Source organism: Zootoca vivipara, chromosome 11 (genome assembly GCF_965207765.1).
Source record: "Zootoca vivipara chromosome 11, rZooViv2.hap1.1, whole genome shotgun sequence".
In the NCBI taxonomy this organism is placed as follows: domain Eukaryota; kingdom Metazoa; phylum Chordata; class Lepidosauria; order Squamata; family Lacertidae; genus Zootoca; species Zootoca vivipara.
Window position 1 is genome coordinate 20,634,094 of NC_142594.1, and position 14,086 is coordinate 20,648,179.

At 44.7% G+C, this 14,086-nt stretch overlaps 1 protein-coding gene across 1 annotated transcript in view; it reads right to left on the reverse strand.

Moving 5' to 3' along the window:
- PLCL2 (phospholipase C like 2) overlaps positions 1–14,086 on the reverse strand; it is a 104,369-nt gene that overhangs the window by 82,178 nt on the left and 8,105 nt on the right. The gene's annotated exons all lie outside the window — the stretch shown is intronic.

Sequence of the window (14,086 nt, forward strand, 5' to 3'; positions counted from 1 at the left end):
CTCAAGCCATAGTGGACTGCCTCAGAGGGACTCTGGATTTCTCAGAGACAAAGCAGAACCTGTGTGAGGGGGCATGAGTCAACGCAGGGACTCCTGGAGCACCTTGTGGTGCCTCAGCAATCCAAACATTAAAAAAAAAACTGCTGCAAAGTGTCTGCTAAAAGTGAAACTGGGAGCTCTGATCTTATCATATAAGGAAAACACCAGAGTAGGGTGATGGGGGGAAAGGACATTAAACATCAGTACAGGGAGAGGGCAAAGCGAGAGCTGACAAGTTATAATCAGAGTGAATGGGTTTACCAGAAAGCAAATCCTTTAAATTCTTTTCTTCAACCAACTTTAAAGGTAATGATAGCCTTTGGAACTATTTCTCTACAGTTTGGCGGCAGGGGCGTAGCCAGGATCAAAACTAGGGGGGGGCAAGCCATGGTCGTTCAGGGGCGGGCCCCCGAAGTGGGAACGTGGGCGGGGCTACAGGGGCAGCTGGCCTGATGATATCGTGGCGGCGGCAGCGGCAGCAGCCACCTTGTGCTTCTGGGGCTGGCAGCATCAGCGGCTACCCTGCTTGGCTGGAGAGGACGGGAGGGTCGGGCAGGCGAGAGGGGGTGCAGGGCGGGCGAGGGCGAGGCAAGGCACGGCCGCAGACACGACGGCTCCAAGGCGTTGCTGCATATCAGCATATTTCAACCATGTTGTGGGTTCAATCCCCACCTTAGGAAAAAATTCCTGCATTGCAGGCGGTTGGACTAGATGACCCTTGTGGTCCCTTCCGACTACAATTCTATGATTCTATTGATATATAGCCATAGCATATGCATCATTCTGCTTTCTTGAATTGTCCTACTCCTAGGCATAGCAGCCAACTCCTAGAGGCCTAGGTGCATCTACCCCCCCCCCAATTACTGGTAAATACAGTGGTACCTCGGGTTACGAACGCGATCCGTTCCGGGTCGCAGTTCGTAACCCGAAAAGTTTGTAACCCGAAAAGGGCCCGAACCGCCGCTTTGCGCATGCGCAAAGCGCTATTTCAGCTATTTTTGCGCTTTGCGCATGCGCAAAGGTATGCAGCGCTTCTGCGCACGCGCGCACGACGAAAATACTTCCGGGTTTGCGAAGTTCGTAACCCGGGTTGTTCGTAACCCGAGGTGTTCGCAACCCGAGGTACGACTGTACTGTATTTTAAAGAGTCAAAAAAAAAACCCATGTTGATGGGCTTTCTATGTGGGGCTTTTCTGCCCCCCCCCGTATTTTATTAAGGATGGAAGAGGGAAGGAAGGAAGAAATAGAGAGAGGGATAACTCATATTTGTGGGTGCCTCTGGGTGATGCTGTGATGCTGGAACTCTGCAGTAAGAGGACGGGAGGGTCGGGCAGGCGAGAGGGGGTGGCAGGGCGGACGAGGGCGAGGGAAGGCACGGCCGCAGTCATGACAGCTCCGAGGTGTTGCTGCATATCAGCATAATATTTCAACCATGTCGTGGGTTCAAGCCCCACCTTGGGAAAAAGATCCTGCATTGCAGGGGGTTGGACTAGATGACCCTTGTGGTCCCTTCCGACTACAATTCCATGATTCTATTGATATATTACCATAGCATATGCATCAATCTGCTTTCTTGAATTGTCCTAGGCATAGCAGCCAACTCTCAGAGGCCTAGGTGCCGCCCGCCCCCCAATTACTGGTAAATACTGTATTTTAAAGAGTCACCCCCCCCATGTTGATGGGCTTTCTATGTGGGGCTTATCTGCCCCCCCGTATTTTATTAAGGACGGAAGAGGGAGGGAAGGAAGGAAGAAATAGAGAGAGGGATAACTCAGCTGTGATGCTGGAACTCTGCAGCAAGAGGAAGATACTGGTACGCCTGTACAGGAGCCTTGCAAGCAGCTTTCTCTCTGCTTGATTTACAGCAGGCACGTCCAACAGGTAGATTGTGATCTACCAGTAGATCACTGGATGTCTGTGGTAGATCACTGCTAGATCACTGGCACCCCTAAAAAAAGCTCACCCAAAATTTTCCTCCTCCCTAAAAAAAGCTGAACTATGACCTGAAGCCCTAAACAAAAATGGGCCTCCCTTCCTCCTAAAAGAAGCTCAACAAGTTTGACCTAAACTCAAAAAAACAGGGCTTCCCTTCCTTAAAAAAACTCAACAGCTTTGACCTGAACCCCCCAAAAGGGGGTAGATCACTCCCAGTTTTTAACTCTGTGAGTAGATCAGAGTCTCTTGGGAGGTGGCCACCCCTGATTTACAGTATACAGATGCAGGAGGAGGGGCAGACTGGAACACCTCTGCTTTTTATAAAAATCACTGTGTCTATCAAAAACTACAGCCCCCCCTTTCTTATTCATTTCCTTTTAGCCTTGCAGAGCCACCTTAGTCAATGCACCCTCATTAAATCGCCAATAGAACTCTTAATGCGATCCCTGAATGCTCATTAACAACTACCACTGAAGAACAATAGGGTGAATTGGTCAGCTATCAAACCTTGCCTGAAGGGATTTTCTGCTCCATTGTCTTAACTGCTTAAGTACCAGTAGCCACTTTGCTTTATTTATTTGATGTGTTTTTGTTACAGCTGTGTTCCCCCCCCCCAGCAAGTGGAGAGCTGCTCTTGCTAAAGCAAAGCCCTTTCCACTTCAGTTTTTGGAGGGGAAAAGTGCTGGTTATGGTCTGTAAAATACAATAATTTTTTGCTTCTAGGGGGGGCAGCTGCCTCCTCCTGCCCCCCTGCCTACGCCCATGTTTGGCGGGCTTATTGCCCTGGGGCACATATCTCAAGTTTTCAATTTTAGACTAATTGCCCACAAGCGCTAGAGGAAAACAGAATTCAATCTTGCTTGTAAATGTCACCCAATTCCACCCCAAAATAAATTCTAAAAATTCCCCTTTAGGAAAAGAAAGAAATTTGAACTTTAGAAGACACACACATACACACACACACACACACACACACACACACAAACCTATTTGCCTGTAATTTGGCAGGCTTTATTTATTCCAGAAGGGTAGCATGCCTGCAAATTTCATCCACTTTTGTCAAAAGGAAAGCAAAGCAAACTTGGGCAGACCCTAAGGCAAATCAGCCCGCCCTACAAAGTGTTCCTGACTGAGATGGGTTTTTTTTCAAAGCACTGAATTGATGTCCAAACCAAATCTTGAAGTCTTGTGTCTAGCATCAGAACTCAGGAGCCACAATGGTTGTCTAGTGCCACAATCAGCGGCGGAGGAAGCCGCTCGGGCACCTGGAGCAGCGCACCCATAGTGAGCCTCCCATAGGGGCGGGGCATGCCGGGGACCTCCAGAGTCTGCCTGCCTCCTCCCATTTAGCCACCCTACAGCTGGGGGGGGGAGGAGGCAGCGGTCAGACCATTTGGGCAGCGTGGAGCCTGTACACCCAAGCCACTGCACCTTTCCCAGGAGAGATGTGTGGCTCGGGTGCGCTGCAGGCCCCGCGGTGGGTGCCACCCGGCATTTTGTCACCCCCTCAGTGGTGACACCCGGGGTGGCCCGCACCCCCCTTTCTCCATCCCTGGCCACAATATCCAATCATAAACAGGATGCATTTGCCATACAGTCCGTGTACAGCCTTATCATAATCATCATCAAATGTTAGGATTCTGCATATTTGTACTTGTGATGGTGATGGCTATAAATTAACTTCCTGCTTATTTTGTTGAGCGGAAGTAATAAAAAAAACCCCACCCCAGAGAATCAACTCTGAGTCACATGCACTTAAACTGAAACACATATGTTTTCCTGAAAAGATGAGGATAACAAATCTGTTCTAGATTGACTTATTAATAGGTACAGATTTTTGTCTCATTCTCTGTTTGAAATCTCTGAGAAGACCAGCAAAGTCACAAGGAATATATATAATATATATATACATATACATATAAGCACACACATACTGTACTCACAGTTGAGAGCGAGAAATTGAGAAAGTAATTTTCTTCTTCACATAAATGTTAATAAATTATAAGTTATGTATCAGACTTTGAAGCTATATACCAGAAATTATCTTCAGACCCTCTGAAGATTAAATCTGAGCAATTGCCTAGGTTACACAGTGCAAAGGCAAGCATCCATAAAGTCATGGGATAGATCCCTGCAATAATTAGATTTGCTTTAAAACTTCATACATACAGTGCTAACCTGAAGGCAAAATCAGGGGTTTGTCTACTTTTGAAACAGGGATGGAAGAGCTGTGACCCTTCTGGCATTATAGGACTCCAATTCCTATCAGCCCCATGCAGCATGGCCCATGATCAGGGTGATATGAGTTGTTGTCCATGAACATCTGAAGGGCAGCCGGTTAGTCACCCCTGATTTAAAGTCTTGTGTTTTGAAGGGACTCCCCAGGTATAGAACTCATTCTGCTTGCTCTTGGAATCTTATTTTGCTCAAAATGGGGGGGGGGGAGAGAGAGAACAGCACAAGGCAAGACTAGCTGGCAACACGCAGTAAACTTAAAGCACAAAATTGGCTAGGAGCAAATACATATGAATTGCTACTAAAATGTGTGCAAAATAAAATTCAGCTTTCACCTTACGAGTGTGGACACACATAAAACATGGATGGAATTTCTAAAATGCAATAATTATGAACTTAATATAGAATGATGGCTTAATATCAAGCTCACACAACAAACAAACAAAAAGTAACATCTGTGCTGAAAAGCAAGTACAGAATAGCACATTGTGTTATCACCAGAAGTTAGTCATTCAGCTGATCTACATAAATAAGGTGAGCTGACATGCAATAGTTAATATAAAGTTCTTACTAAAGTAAAAAAACTTAGTCGAATGAAAAATTATTTTTAGGAAATACACCAATCATATCCATAGGAACTTTCATATGTCACATTAGCTTGGCATTAAGACATTCTATTGTTGTTTTAATAATCATTGTATTTTAGAAATTTTGTCCTTATATTTATGTATGTCCAAAAATTTTGTAAGGTTGAAGTAGAATTTTATTTTCATGCATGTTTTAACAGCAATATATATACATACATACATATATGTATATGTGTGTAGGGGTGTGTGTGTGTGTGTGTGTGTGTGTGTGTGTGTGTGTATACCTGTATATATATTTGCTGCTACCCAGTTCTGTGCTATAAGCCTACATTTTTCAGTTTTGTATTTCATTTATTCTGTGGCAAACTGTGTTGTGGACAGACTAGGGTACTGTGAGAAAAGGTAGCGGTAAATAACCCCTGGACAGTTAATTCCAGTCAAAGGCGACTATGGGGTGTGGTGCTCATCTCGCTTCAGGCTAAGGGAGCTGGTGTGCGTCCACAGAGAGCTTTCTAGGACATGTGGCCAGCATGACTAAACCACTTCTGGCGCAACAGAACACTGTGACGGAAACGCTGTTTACCTTCCCACTGCAGCAGTACCTATTTATCTACTTGCACTGGTGTGTTTGAACTGCTAGGATGGCAGGAGCTGGGACAGAGCAATGGGAGCTCACCCCATCGTGCAGATTCAAACCACCGACCTTCCAATCGGCAAGCCCAAGGGGCTCAGTGGTTTTAGACCACAGTGCCGCCCGCATACTGTGGGAATGTAGTATGGCTGCAGGAAACCCCAAGGTAATATGGCACACAATGGTGTGGTTCTAAACAGTATGTAGCTGACTGCAGCTGAAGGGTGTAGCATGAGACTGCCATCTCCCTGCCCCCCAACCCCCCGAACAGGTTGCTCTGCCTAGAGATGCTGGTGGAAAAGCTCCATCCTCTAAATCAGACCTTTCCAAACTTTTAATGTTGGTGACACACTTTTTAGACATGCATCATTTCACGAGACAGTAATTCAATTTTACTAGCAAACCGGAAATTAAACTAACTCCTTTCCAGCCCCAGAAGCAGCGTGGGGAGCATTCACGTGACGCAGCTACACAACGTAGCTGACAAACTAATGTGTTGTGTCACAACACACAGTTTGGAAAGTTTTGTTCTAAAGCTACACTGGAGGGGGGACAAGGTGGCAGGAAATGGAGCTTCCGATCCCTGAATTTGTAAATAGACAAGAAGGTGTTGAGCTGGGTAGTTTGCAGGAAGATACAGTGGGTGGCACTGTGGGTTAAACCACAGAGCCTACGGCTTGCTGATCAGGTCGGCAGTTTGAATCCCCGCGACAAGGTGAGCTCCCATTGCTCGGTCCCTGCTCCTGCCAACCTAGCAGTTTGAAAGCACATCAAATTGCAAGTAGATAAATAGGTACCGCTGTGGCGGGAAGGTAAACGGCGTTTCCATGCGCTGCTCTGGTTCGCCAGAAGCGGCTTAGTCATGCTGGCCACATGACCCGGAAGCTGTACGCCGGCTCCCTCGGCCAATAAAGTGAGATGAGCGCCGCAACCCCAGAGTCGTCCGTCAGGGGTCCCTTTACCTTTACCTCATCATGACTTACACACATCTTCCTATACTGGAACCTTTATAGGAATTAAAGTACCATTGATAGGCTAGTCATTGTTTTGCATATGGGTCTTCCATCTTTAAAGCATTATTTGCATGGTTGTCACTAAACTCTAAGTCACAACTCCCATCATCCCTAGCTAACAGGACCAGTGGTCAGGGATGATGGGAGGAGTAGTCCCAAAACATCTGGAGGGCCGAGTTTGCCTATGCCTGGGTTTAGATCTCTAGCTCCTAATATTGTATGACTATTTCATGTTCTTCGGCTAAGGAACCCAATTTCATTATTTCTGCAGTTGCAACCTTATGAAACAAATTATCGCCATTATAATTTACATGTCTGAAAACACTGAACCTATTTGCAAATTGTTCAAAGGAAGAGTCCTAACTTGATATCTTGCATCCCAGGTTCAAATACCATTTTCATTTGGTCAGGAGATACAGTGTCACTATTTGAATATAAGTTGATCTGCTCCAGACAAAAGTTAACAATCATCTGAAACAATTATCACAGTGGTTCTTAAAAAAGAAAATTGTTTTGGGAATTCCTCATTCATGGATAAATCTATAGCAAATATCTCCATGTTTATTCTTGCCCAGCCTCCTAAAGGAAGATGGAAATCTGACACATATTCATTTCAGTTGTATAGTTTCTCCATTCTGGTGTTAGCAATTATCTTGCCAGTCTGAAAGCTGATGACACGCTATACTCCAATGGGAGTAAATGATAAGGATCACAAAGGAATTGGTATAAGTCTGATAAGTGGCATACAAGTTACATAATTCTATTTTAGTCTAATGGCTTCTGAAGTATTATATGATACATACCTCCTGAAAAGAAAAGGAGACAGGACATTAAAAGTATTAGCATTAAAAGTAACTGGGAGGGGGCAGAAAGCTATAGGCTAGTTGGCCCAATGTCTGTTTTGAGACAATTCGTGGAAATTAAAGTTCTCCAAGAGAATGTAAGGACATAAGGACAGCCTGGTGGATCAACCCAATGACCCATCAAGTTCAGCATCCAGTTCTCATAGTAGCCAACCATGGGGGAAACCCACAAGCAGGAACTGAGTACAGGAGCCCTCTCCCTCACTGTGGTTTGTTCCAACTCTTCCTGGATCGGCTCCACACCAGGTGCTGGTCATGGATACTAGATGCTCTGCTACTATGGCCTATCCTGAAAATGGGTGTGTCAGGAAACACTTGGGCAAGAACCAGAGAGACCTTCAGACTTGTGCAATACTGCCTTGTGAATCAGCTTTGTTTTAAATAGCCTTCAATGAGTTCTATAAAGGTAAAGATACCCCTGACAATTAAGTCCAGTCGCGAATGACTCTGGGGTTGCAGCGCTCATCTCGCTTTACAGGCTGAGGGAACTGGCGTTTGTCCACTTCCACAGACAGTTCTTCCGGGTCATGTGGCCACCATGACTAAGCTGCTTCTGGCAAAACCAGAGCAGCGCACGGAACCACCATTTACCTTTCCACCGGAGCAGTACATATTTATCTACAGTGGTACCTCGCTAGACGAACGCCTCGCGGCACAAAAAAATCGCAAGACGAAAATGTTTTGCGAATTTTTGGCAGACTCACAAGACGAAGTTTTCTATGGCCATGCCATAGAAAACTTCGCAAGACGAAGCAGGGCGCCGCGAGGAGGAGAAAGTCAGACCAAGAGCCAGCCCGCCTCGCGCTTCCGCCGCCACCATCGCCCGGAGCCCTCCCACCTCGCCCGCAACAGCCTTCGCCCGGAGCCCGCCCGCCTTGTGCTTCCACTGCCACCATCGCCCAGCTTCCGCAGCAGACGGATCCCCCCTCACGCACCTTAAGCAGCCTGCGCGCGGAGAGGCCAACCAGGCAGCCTGCCTGCCTACCTGCGTGCGAACGGGCTGTCTGTCTGGTTGGGCTCGAGGGTCCGGCTGCTGGGGAAGGAGGGAGGGAGCCTCTCCCTGGCCCTCCTCCTGCTTCCCCCTGAAAAATGTCCAGCCGTGGCGGGTGATTTGGCGCCTTTTTTTGCGCTTTCTTTTCCCCATAGGAACGCATGAATTAAATTTCAATGCATTCCTATGGGAAACCGCGCTTCACAAGATGAAATTATCGCAACACGAAACGACTCGTGGAACGAATTAATTTCGTCTTGCGAGGTACCACTGTACTTGCACTGCGTGCTTTCGAACTGCTGGGTTGGCAGGAGCTTGGGACCGAGCACCGGGAGCTCACCCCGTCACGGAGATTCAAACCGCCGACCTTTCTATCGGTAAGTCCAAGCAGCACAGTGGTTTAACCCACAGCGACACCCACATCCCATTGAGTTCTATAGGGCAAAATAAATAGGCTATAATTTGTAATATTGTTGAGGGAACGTTTTCCCTCATCTCCACACTGGGTTTGCCAGAGGCAGGAGACAGCTTTAGTATTCTTTCTAATGTACATTATTTGACCTATTCATATACATGCTGGTTGTCATTTATTTTTATAGAGACTGACATCTGGGAAAGATGTTGTGGAGAATGATCCCTTTACTACCACTTGCTCCAATTTGATCAGCTCAAAAGTATATTAATCTGCTATTTTTCAAATGCAAGCCTGCAAATTCAGTGTTCCTCAAGAAATCTGGCACACAGCAAGAAATATTGCAGACTATCTTAACTTGGATCGCCATATGTCCGAAATTTCCCAGACATAGCTGGGATCCGGCCATAAGAAACAGTGTCCAGGCAGAAAGCGCTGCAATGTCTGGGGAAATCTGGATGTATGGCAACTCAAGTTGGAAGTGTAGACTTTGGGGAGGATTTTCACTTTTTGAAATATGGCAACCCTATCTTAACAGCAGATCTACAACCAGCCATTTGTTTGTTCATTTGTTTGAGTAACAACTGTGACTGAATCTGGCCAAAACAGTTTATGTGGATTCCTCCTCAAATAAGAGGGTTTTGAACATATGTGGAGGATAAAAAGGCAGCCTGACAAATAGGAGGAAGGGGCTGTCTTATGCATAGGGAGCATAACATTCATGAATAGGGAATGGAAATAAATAAAGCCCACTGGAGAGGAATTTGAGCACAGCAGAAGGAAGGAAAAGGACACTGGTCTGTTGGAATATGCCTACCGTACTTTATATCAGTGGCTTGGTGCAGGTAAGATTCCCCAAACTTTTCCCATTTCGCCTTGAGGTTCACACACTCCCTGCCACTTCCTGATATCAGCATCTCACTCCTTTTCAGCACTAATGGGCAGCAGCTGATGCCTCAACCTGAATGCTAACCACAGATAGTGCTCCAATTTAAAGCTAAGTACCATGAGTTTTCAACTCATTGCATATGTAATGCTCATCAGAGTTAGCACTGAAAGGGAAAAGGAGGAATTTCAGCAAGTGAGGTTAGAAGCAGCACACAAGCCAGAGGGGGAAGGAGGAGTAGGTTCAGATTCTAGACTGAGAAACATTATGTCTATAATGAGTCAATGAGATGTAGAGAGGAACACAGAGGAAATGCAAAAGATCTACTATTAACAGAAGAGATTTAGACACAAGCACTAATGATTTCCTGTGCAACAAAATCATTTCCCAAATATACAGAGCACTGCACACTCCTAATGGCACTCAAATGTATCAGCCAAAACAGAGAAGCCAAGGAAGGAGAACACTGAATAAATGAATTGTGTGGACTTTCTTTAGCCAGATGGTGTGTGTCCTCCTGTGAAGCCCAGTGTCCTTGGGATCAGAAGCTCAGGCCTTGTCTTTCTGTTTATATTTTGTAAATATTCCTAAGCCTGCTGTAAACAGTGTACAGTAGTCACACATTTATCTGTTGTCTCAAGTACACAACAGAAGGGGACTGAAAGCATGCTGCTTACCAAGGCAGTAGAACTTTTCAATGTCAATAAGAATTTTTTGTTCCTCATCAAGGGCATTAGTATCCTTGGGAATACTCAAAAAGAGAAACAGAAAAATATCTTGTAATGGTAAATAACCAAACTCCAAATAAACCCTTTGTTTGTCACCACTGAAACCCTAATCATAGGTGCAAGCCGTGCTTTTTTTCCAAAAAAAGAGGCCAAACTTAGATTCACAAAATGTTTAGGGGTATGCGTACCCCTGTGTCCCCCCCCCCAGAAAAAAGCACTGTGTGCAGGTATTCTTTTGCTATCAGTCATAATCATTATGATTTTTTTTCCCATACCAGGACGTCTCAAACTACAATGGAAGGGCTCTAGCTCAATGGTATAATATTGCTTTGCATGCAGAAGGTTCCTGGTTGAATCTCTCTCATCTCCAAGTAGGGCTTGGAATGTCCCCCATCTGAAATCCTGGGGAGCTGCTACTAGTCACTGTGGACAATACTGAGCTAGATGGACGAAAGGACTCACACAGTATAAGACAGTGTTCCTACGCATGGTAATGAAGATCAGCACACAACTACGTTGTATGTAGTCATCTACCGGTATTTTGTTTTGAATTTGTTTCTCTCCTGGAGTGCACCTTGCGCAGAACAAATGGTTAATCCAAATTGCCCAATCTATGAGCAGTGTGAGATTCCAGGTGTTCCAGGCACTTTCCCAAGATTCAGTTTCCTTGGAATGAGGGACAGCGGAGATTGTGGTTTTTATGCTATATGGTTTACTTGCACATATATACAACCTGAGACTATGATGGCGGGGGGGGGGGAGAGGACTTACAGCATTAATACCCCAGAAGAAGGTCTTGCTTCTCCCATCCTCACAGCCTTGGATTCAAGCAGAAATCAAGCATGGCTCTCACTCTCTGGCTTTCTACCTGCTTCTAGCCCAGCTCACATAATTTTAGCCATTGTCCTTCTAACTAACAGTCAAGTGAGGGAAGCAGGACCTGCCCATTGCCCTCTGGCACAAAGCCATGCTTAGGCCCATTAACTCACCGAGAAGCCTGGCTAGTTCAACAACTGAATGCTCCATTAGATTTTAGCCCTTGCTGGATCCAGGAGCCAGGCATCGTGCATACTAACTTACCTCAGACAAGGAATATTATTAAAGGATTTCAAGGTGATATGTACTCCTTAGTCATCAGCCTAGCAAAATCTGAACATATTACAAAGGGAAGGACAGCTATTCCACTTGAGGGTGAAATGTACTAAGTAATAGGACGACATTGTCTGCTGTTCATCCTACAAGCCTCAGTGCTAATGAAAATTGTGTTTGGGGGGGGGGCTTGTGTCCTTTCGCAGTGCAAGCACAACTACATTTTTGTACAATCAAAAATGATAAAAGGGACTATATGACATTTCAAGTTCCCACGTTTAAGAGCCACAAGATGACAATTGATGCAACTAAGGCTGCAATCCGACGTATATCCCATTGAACTTGGGAATAAACTATGGTACTTCAGAGTACATATGGATAAGACTACACCAAACATCTCCTTCCTGAACCTTGCCATCACCACTGTTGAAACTTTTCCTATTCCAGCAGCCATGATGGTATTTTTCACTCTGCAAAAACTCCTCCCCAGCAGCTTGTTCCTCCGGCCTCATTTCTCTATCCCCCCTTCCCTTCCCACAGCTTTATACACAATTCCCAGGGATATGTGAGTCTAGCAGACTGTCTGCCAGCAACACTTCTTCTTGCTCCTCTGGTAGCTGATTCCAGAATATGTTTGAGAGAGGGAAAGGGGAGTGATGATCACAGGAAGCTGCTTTTTTTATCAAATCGGGCTGTTGATTAATCTAGCCCTATTGTCTATACTGACTGAGGGCTGTTCTCTAGGGTTTCAGTCAGTGCCAGGGACCAAAGCAGGAACCTTTTGCAGGCACCACTGATATGTATTGTGTAATATGTATACAATAGTAGCTTCTTTTATTCTGTTTTTTATTCATTTTATTCCGCTGCCCAGAATACAGATGTGGTTCACTAGGCATCTCATGCAGCTAATATTTTCTCTGGAGGAAACTCTGGAAGCAGCTATTTGGAGTCAAGGAATTGGCATTCTATGCTGCCAAGATTAAAGGAGTCAAGAAAAGAAAAAAAACCAAATGTATTTTTTATCTCCAGCGAGGTAAAAATGACAGTAAATTTATATAAGAAAGGACATTTTCCCGCTTATGTAACAACTTGCTCTTTGCACAGGCCAATGCTAATTTGAGGCATCTGTAATGTGTTATCTGAACTGTGCACTGGAAATATATGAAAATCAGCAGAACAGCAATGTATCATTGCTCACAATTTTAAGCAGGGTCATCAATACAGCCCAGAGGCACTTGGATGACAAATATCTGCGTTTTCAGCACTATTATCTTATTGATCCCCCTCAACTCTTAAATGCAAGATTTATGGTTGTGAATAGGCTTCTGTTTTTGCCCCCCCCATCCCCCTCACCCTTTGTGCACATGCTGCTCTGCTGAGCACATTCAAAGCCAATCATTTCCATGTTGGAAATTATGTAAAGTAGTAGTAGTCTTCTGTGGTTATATGAAAATAGCACCCAGGATTGTTATTGGTTGTGGAAATACTCTCCAATGAACTATACAGGTACTAATATTGCTACTTTGGTAAACTCTCTGAATAGAGATGACTGTACCATTGGTTTATTAATACACTATTTGAAAGGGAGCATCAATGCACAGATGCAGGCAATCATCCAGGGTGTATGTGCGGCAATCTCTCCTCTGCTGGAGCTCACACAAGATCCTCTCTAGCATAGATGTTGGGAAGCCTTCCATGAACAATGTGAGGAAGATTTTAGAAGATACAGCTGAGCTGCATTCCGTAACAATACAAAAATAGATATTGCATTATTTTTTAAGATGTCTCTTTCATGCTCTTCCAAAAATCTCGTTCCGTCTGCACATTAGAAAAAGATTCAGGAGCACCAGTAGGAAGATTAGTCATGAATGATGCTGCCAAAAATAACAGAGAGACAGCCAGGAAACGCCAGGAGCACAGGCTAGATCATCAGTGTTCAAATGATTCCTGCCTCCCAGTATAACTAGCCTGTGGTTTCCAATAGCTGTATTTCAATATAGTTTTGCCTCCATATAGTTTACAGCCAGTATTGTCTGTGCCTGTTCCAAGATTCATAGGGCTCATCTACAGTGGAGCTTAATGTGGGTTTGAAACTGCTTTTATCACAAATTATTTGTTTTTGCAGTGTCCACATAACATTCTCCTGATCCAAGTGGCAGTCCTCACTTTCCCACTGGTAAATTAGAATTCTCCTGATTTGTGGAAAATCTGATAAGGAAAGAAAATCCAATATAAACTTGCGTGTTACCCGACAGTGGAGGTACTGAAGCGCATTGTATGGGTGAGCTTTTTTTTTCATGTGTGATGACGAGAAACATTTCTTCTTAAATTGCTTGTAATAAGTCAAATGTTGTGTAACGGCTCTCGGTGTTACAGAAAATGTGATCAAATCGCTTGGTAGTATTTAACGCTGTTGATTTGCCACAGATAGAAGTTGCCTGTGTTCAGATGTTTCTAGTCTTTCCATCAAATGCTTCAAGAGAGCGTGAACTTTGTATAAACGAAAGTGAAGGAATTGCAAAACCAACCTAACAAACCTATAGGCAAAGGCTCAAATTATAAATAAGAATCACTGGGCGAACAAAGAACTTAATCTGAAAGTCACACACAATAAGAGCAATAATATTGGCTCAGGTCAACTGGGGGCATGAATCTGTTTGAAATCATGCATCTAGCA